Below are 7,642 nucleotides of genomic sequence, written 5' to 3' on the forward strand. Positions count from 1 at the left end.
AATCACTCCACTGTTGTTATTGCTGCAATGGACTTAACACGGCTACACCTCTGAGTTTTGTGTCTATGGGAAGGTGAAAGGAAAAGAGACGCTCTGGGCTGCTGTTCCTAATCCTAGCACTCCTCCTTGCAGTGACTCCATTGCTGAGGAACGGGAGAAGCTTGCCCGGCTTTTATTTCCTGTTTGACTGCCAATATAATGAGTTTAGTGACACACAAGGGAAAGCGTGTCCATACTGGCTCCTGCCTTAATTGCTAAGGGCGCTCCTAGATGTCAGCTTCCCCAGCAACAGTAGCTGTGTGCAAAACGGAGAGGAAAACAGGAAGCGCCTCACATTATCATGGGGCTTAGAGATACCATTTCTAGTTTTGCGCAGTGGATTCTGTTATTGCTCCCTCACACAGACACACACACCACTAGTCCTTTGCAACTATCTGCTTGGGATTTGGAATCTGGCACACAATTAACACCTGGCTTGCAGGTAAGCAACACTTCAGTGTACCAATTATTTGCAAAAGCACTAAAATCAATAGGAAAAGCCAGTATCAGGAAGCACTGACATTACCTTTTTCCTAAATGGAATTGGGGGGGAATTGCTCATTTTGATTCTGTTAGTTAATTGGGTATGACAAGTAGTAAATAATTTATTTTAAAGTGCCAAATGGTGTTTTTGAAATTTTCAAGCAACCTCTACTGCTCTGTGCCTATCTTAGTGTCCTCAACTTCAGCTACATTTCTGTGGAGAAGGATTAGGCTGCCTGGGTACCGAAAAAGAGCCCTGCACCTTTCATAGTTGTAGAAAAGAGGACAGTTCAGCAGGTATAGCTTGTAATGGGAACTATCTGCTGAAATCCCCTCTTCTGTCCAACTATTAAAGGGGCAGCAGCCATGTTCTCTTTTGCATTTGGCTACCCTAAGATTAATACTAAGAACATATAAATAGTAATCTGCCATTGGACCAATCAAACCCAGGACTGTCTAAAACAGAGCAGCAGTCTTTTTTTCAAGCTCTGATGAAGGGGTAATTCCCAGTTTTGCTTTCTATCTTATATATTTTAGCTGGAGATGCTGGGCAAGTATTGGGACTGAAGTTTAGGGGGAAATATTAAGGTTGCCGTTACATATTGTAAACAATTACTTTTCTGTGGAGATTATGACCATCCTTTCTATTTCCAGTGTCCAGGCTGGGAGTGACATTGCTTACTGTAGCCCAAATGGCACCACCCACAAATGAGAGACGCATCATCTCTGCCTGGGAGACCTGGGTTCAAATCCCCACTCGGCCATGAGGCTCACTGGGTGACCTTGCACCAGGCACTGCCTCTCAGGTTTGTTGTGGGGATTAAATGGGGGAAGGGGAGTGCCATGTCCACTACCTTGAACGCCTTGGAGAAAAAGATGTGATATAAATGCAATAAATGAATGAATAAAGTACACTCCTCCTCCTTAAAAAAAGGAAAAGCTTTTTTTTAAAAAAAAATCCAGCCTAATTAAGTCATTTGAGGCCCACGGGCATGTTTACAACCTTGGGAGTGGGCCATGGGCACCCTCACAAAAATGACTGTTAATGGGTTGGGGGGCTGCCCATTCACCAAAACGATTGCGGTAGTCGGACATTTTTCATCTATGGGCTACTTTTAAAATGAGGCTGCATTTTAAATTGCATTTTAACCTGTATTTTAAATTGGTTTCTCTCCCCCCCATTCTGTTTTTACTGTAATTTTTACTGTTGTTAGCTGCCCTGAACCCGGCTCTGGCCGGGGAGGGCGGGGTATAAATAAAATTTATATTATTACATGCGGCCAGCCACACAAACACCACTTTTACAGAAGGCAAACTCCTCTTCTTCCAATATACACAGGCCTAGCAAAATAAAAAGGAACACAGACAAACCCAACCAGAGAGACAAAATCAGCCCTAGAGAGAGGGAGAAACTCAAGAGGCAAAACAACAACAAAAAGCAAACCTACAAGCTACAGACTCCCTCCCACAATAGCAATGGGTTGGTGGTGGTTGCTGCTGCCCTCCCCACCTCCTCACCTTTTTCTGTCTGCTTCTTTCAACGCTTATGCAGGCCCCTTCCCCACATTCCCTTGGGGGGTTGAGTCCTGGTCTCAGCCTGGAAAAGGTCATGGAGTTGAGAGAGGAAGTGCCCTTTTTTCACTTCCTTCTTCACTTCTATGTGCTTTTAAAAGGGTGTGATTGGCCCCTGCCTACTGCCTGTGATCAGGTGTATAATATGCAATTAATTGCACCAGGGCCAATGCCTTAAGGGGACCCAGACTCTGAGCTTTCTTTGGGCGGGGGGAGAGTAAACCTCTAACCAAACTAGAAGAAAAGTTATAAAGCAAAATGTACAGGCATACTTCTAAGCTATTTCTGGGAGGGAAGGCAGCCAGGCTGTTCCCTGCCTTCCAGTGTTTTTAACCAATGAGTAAAGTCAGAACTGTGATTGATTTATTTGGCTGACATGTTGCAAGAATCCCTGCTTCCATATCATTTTCTAATCCCTGGAATCGCCAAGATTTCCCCTTTGATTCCTTTCTTCCTGGCAACCTGTTCTATAGTGGTTTCATGAGAGATCAGGTGCTCCCTACAAGTTATTTACTGCAAATGCTACTACACAATAAGTAGCTGGGGTCCAGGTAGCCATGAAGAATTTAGTGTAAAATTAACTTACAAAGCATCAGTTTATTGGAACAAAGGCAACCACCACCAGCCGCACATGGTTACATGTGGAGATTTTTTGCCTCTTCCCATATCAGGGGTCAGCAAACTTTTTCAGCAGGGGGCCGGTCCACTGTCCCTCAGACCTTGTGAGGGGCCAGACTATATTTTGGAAAAATAAATAAATGAACAAATTCCTATGCCCTACAAATAACCCAGAGATGCATTTTAAATAAAATCACACATTCCACTCATGTAAAAACACCAGGCAGGCCCCACAAATAACCCAGAGATGCATTTTAAATAAAAGGACACATTCTATTCATGTAAAAACACGCTGATTCCCGGACTGTCCGCGGGCCGGATTGAGAAGGCGTTTGGGCTGGATCTGGCCCCCGGGCCTTAGTTTGCCTACCCATGTCCTATATCTTCACAACAGCTACGTAAGGTAGGTTAGGCTGAGAGCTGATAACTGACCTAAGATGGGAAGTGAACAAAAACAAGTGAGTTTAAAATATGAAACTGACTGCATGTGCTCAGAGTATTCTCTTTTTGTTTGTTAAGGTTGCCCAGATGTTTGCGTTTTGCTGAGAGATGTGAAACAGTACAGCCTCAGAGTATTTTTTTTTCCCCGTAGTCAATGCAAGTTTGATTAATAATATTTGGGGGGGGGGTGTAATTCACACTATGTTGAATGTTCCATCTGTGCAAGCCTATCAGTTACCCAAACAGAATGACCCCCCCATCCATGTGCTGTCCTGGGGGTTCCCCCAGTCACCCCAAAGTCAATTATGCAGATGCCCTGTGCAGGGCCTCTGCTGATGGTGTTTGTTAGGTGAATACTACCAATAGCCTTTAAGATACATCAATATGGATTTTATGGTGCCTTATTTCATGCATTGCTTTTGGAAGGGGAAGGAGAGTCCTATTTCTGGAATTCCTCCAGGGCCCCCAACCACCTTAATCTGGCCTTGCTAGTACAGCCAAAGGGGGGGGGGGAATGGAGGCGCTGCAAAAGTCTCAAGGCCACTGGAGGAGGTCATTGTCACCATTTGCACCAACATGCACCTCACTGGTGCTATCAGATGGTTGAGGGGAGACAGAAAACTGGGGTGGGGAGGTTGGAGTGGCTGAAACACTGAACAACTTCACCTCACATTGCAACATGTTCTCAGAGTGTTGTTGTTGTTTAGTCATTTAGTCATGTCTGACTCTTCATGACCACATGGACCAGAGCACGCCAGGCACTCCTGTCTTCTACTGCCTCCCACAGATTGGTCAGACTCATGCTGGTAGCTTCGAGAACACTGTCCAACCATCTCGTCCTCTGTCGTCCCCTTCTCCTTGTCCCCTCCATCTTTCCCAACATCAGGGTCTTTTCCAGGGAGCCTTCTCTTCTCATGAGGTGGCCAAAGTATTGGAGCCTCAGCTTCAGGATCATTTAGCATATATTCAACACAAAAAACAGTGACAATTTGTTGTTGACAAAGGACAGCTGGATATATAAAGGGCCACATTACCTTCAGTAGTTTGGGGCTTCATGAAACCTAAATCCAGCCAGTGGGTTTTTAGATCCTTTGAAGAAGCCCTTCTAGCTGGCTACCAATATCTGAAGCACATTTGTTGTCGTTTAGTCATGTCCGACTCTTCGTGATCCCATGGACCAAAGCACACCAGGCACTCCTGTCTTCCATTGCCACCCGCAGTTTGGTCAAACTCATGCTTGTAGCTTTGAGAACACTGTCCAACCATCTCGTCCTCTGTCCTCCCCTTGTGCCCTCCATCTTTCCCAACATCAGGGTCTTTTCCAGGGAGTCTTCTCTTCTCATGAGGTGGCCAAAGTATTGGAGCCTCAGCTTCAGGATCTGTCCTTCCAGTGAGCACTCAGGGCTGATTTCCTTAAGAATGGATAGGTTTGATGTTCTTGCAGTCCATGGGACTTTCAAGAGTCTCCTCCAGCACCATAATTCAAAAGCATCAATTCTTCAGCCTTCTTTATGGTCCAGCTCTCACTTCCATACATCACTAGTTCTCAGAGTAGGCCTATCTAAATTAATAAATCTAAGTTAGTCATGCCCATTAACTTTCACTGGGTCTACTCTGGGGCTAGCACTGGATACAGCTCATTATTTCAGGTCTCATTTGTTATTTAGAATTTGAATTACATTTTTTAACATAAAAAGGGATTTTTTTAAAATTGACTGATGAGGAATATACAGACTGAGCAGCACATTTTAGTTCTGCATCCATAAAAGCAGGCAGAAAATCATCATAATCTAGAAATGGGACGGTATACTGTAGTATTTTTCCTTCTTGTCAATGAAAAGCCAAATGCTTCTTCAAACCGAGCGTATTGTAGCAAGTATACAGCTCTCGCTCTCGTAATGAAAATAGTCTGCAGCATCCAACAAAAGCCTAAAAGGCCTCTGACAGGAAAATGCCAGAGTGGCACTCTCCAGTGTCATCCAGGACTAGATTATTCCCAGAGCAGCTTGTTGTTTCCAGAAAAGACAATTTGAAATTCAGTGGGTGGGTGTGACGTGAGTTTCCTAATCATGTGCTGCTCAAATCAAGCTCTCTTGTTCTGGCAAATGGAAAGATGCTCAATGGGGGGAATCTCTTGATTTCTATAAGCCAGCCACAAAATTACTGTGGAACCTGAGTCTGTGTAACAAACAGCCAAAAGCACACCTTAGCCGCACATCCGCAGCCATATTCATGAAGCAGATCACTTAAAGGCTTCACTGTAACGTAATTCCACTCTAATCCTGCGTCATGATTTGCACTGCTTCGTGATCTGCAGGCTAAGAACATCAGTCTCAGGTGCACAAGGGAGCTACTGTAAAGCAGGTCAGACTGCTTGTCCATCTAGCACACACTCTGACTGGCAGCAGCCCTCTTTCTTATCAACGGCTACCTGACTTTTTGAAACTGGAGATGCCAGGGAATGAGATTGGGCCTTTGGCATGAAAACGGTGCCCTCTACCCAGTGAGATACAGTCTTATCTCCAAAACCCTCCTCCAAATTCCCAAGGGAGCTGCTTTACAGCATAAGAATAGAGTCAACAGGGATGCAGCCAAACAGAATGATTTATGCAAACACCACTGTGAGTATCTCTCTGTGGATCAATGGCCAACTTTTTATCAGTGGCAAAATGGGAACTGTTGGTGCAGGTGTTAATTTTGACAGCCCCCATAGCCATGGGCGTAGCTGGGGGCAGGGAGGGGCAGCTGCCCCCCCCCCCCATCAAGTAAAACAATAGAAATATTTAACTAACTGAACAATCACGTCAGTTCTGCCCCCCCAACAAAGTCCCCCCCCCAAAAAAGCCCATAGCCACATCCCACAAATAGAGTCCATAGACATGCCCAAAACCTTGGCAGCTGTCTTGATCCAAAACACAGAGAACAAGAAAGAACAGCATTACATGACATCAACCCCAATTTATCAGGCTGAGCTGATGGTGAAAGAATAGTGAGGTTGGTCAGGGTGGTGTAGTGGTTAGCGCACGAATACCCAACATGATGCTTTCCAAGTGTTGGACTACAACTCCCATTCACGACAGCACTGCCTTTCCTAAAGCTTCTCTCTGTCCTTGCTGCACCTGTCCTCACAGCACCTTGCTGTGATGTTGGAAGCAGAGCAGAGAAAGGATGCTGTTATTCTCATATTCTGTGTACCGTATGTCCTATAAACAGGCCAGCATTTTGGGACCAACCAAAAAGAAAGTTATCCTTTTAAGAGGAAGGAAGAAAGAAAGATCGTCTTCTCATGCTTGGTCCTATTTTAACCATTGCCCAGTCATGTCTTTTCCACAAATCTACTACACATACATAATAAAGGGCATATATTTTATGGACTGCCCCTTGGTGCTCAATGAACCTGGAAGAGGTTCGGCAAGACCTTGAGATTGAGGCCCCTTGTTGTAAGAGACAGGGCATGTTTTCCTATGGGGCCTGCATTCTACAAATGAGGTCAGCCTAGTAGTTTATCAGATTATTCATCTGAAGCTTGGTTTTTCAAAGTCAGCTACACAAATCCAATCAAAACAGAGCCTGTTGGGTAAAATCTGAAAGTAACAAAACAAGGGCAGAGAGATGGGGGGTAAAAAGGGTCTGTAACTCTGCGTTGCTGCATGCCAAGATTTTTCTAAAAATATTTTACAACTGTTCTCAGCTCTGCACACTGATCATGCTTTATCTGTGAGGTAAATGTCTGAGAATACTGAGGGCAGTGTGCTTTATCCTGCTAAATGCCCCCCCCCCTTCTGTGCAGCAAGCTTTCTCCACTAATATATAAAGCCAACAGGGCAAAAAGCCACGGGAACACAGTCTGTTTGACTATGCCCAGCCACCACTACACTTTTCTGGAACAATCACTTCAGCAGGATTTTACAGTTTAGCAATTATTTTTTTTAATGCTACTCACGAGAGGAATGCAGTCAACATTGTTCATTCAATTTAAATCAGCTTGCTGATGACCAAAAAAAAAAAAAGGGGGGGGGGAGTGCTGAACCAGACAGTTTGCTTCATCGGTTTCCAAACGAGACATACAAACTCTGAGGTATTTCTTATTCAAACATTATAGAACAGTACAGAGTTCTAAAACCAACCTGATCACGTATTATGTGCAAACAGATGCTACATAAACTAGCTGTCCTTGTTTCCAAAGCACCACTGGCTAGTACAGAAGTCAGCTATTTTGATGTTTCAGTTAATGCACAAAGAGTGCAAAACTGCTAATTGGGATAGCCATGTTCCCCGTACACGCCAGCAGATGTGCAGAGGTAGCAGCAGGCAATAGCAGCCAAAAACTCAGGCAGGGCCCACAGTCTCAAGGTGTGGCTCCTCTGAGGGCCATGACGGTGACCAGAGTCAGAGGAAGAACTTCCCTTTGGCATTTCAACTTCACACCAGCACTGGCAGGAAATTCAAATTGTGGAGCAGAGCAAGGGTGGCAGCGGTTCTGCGCACA

The 7,642-nt window shown here is 44.7% G+C and overlaps 1 long non-coding RNA gene across 1 annotated transcript; it reads left to right on the forward strand.

Moving 5' to 3' along the window:
- Positions 1-347: 347 nt before the first annotated feature.
- On the forward strand, positions 348-1,461 carry LOC310670052. Its single transcript, XR_014507503.1, has 2 exons — positions 348-481; positions 1,177-1,461. It is a non-coding gene; the product is annotated as an uncharacterized lncRNA (long non-coding RNA).
- Positions 1,462-7,642: the final 6,181 nt, after the last annotated feature.

The sequence above is a fragment of the Podarcis tiliguerta genome, assembly GCF_965153285.1.
Source record: "Podarcis tiliguerta genome assembly, chromosome: 2".
NCBI classification, from domain to species: domain Eukaryota; kingdom Metazoa; phylum Chordata; class Lepidosauria; order Squamata; family Lacertidae; genus Podarcis; species Podarcis tiliguerta.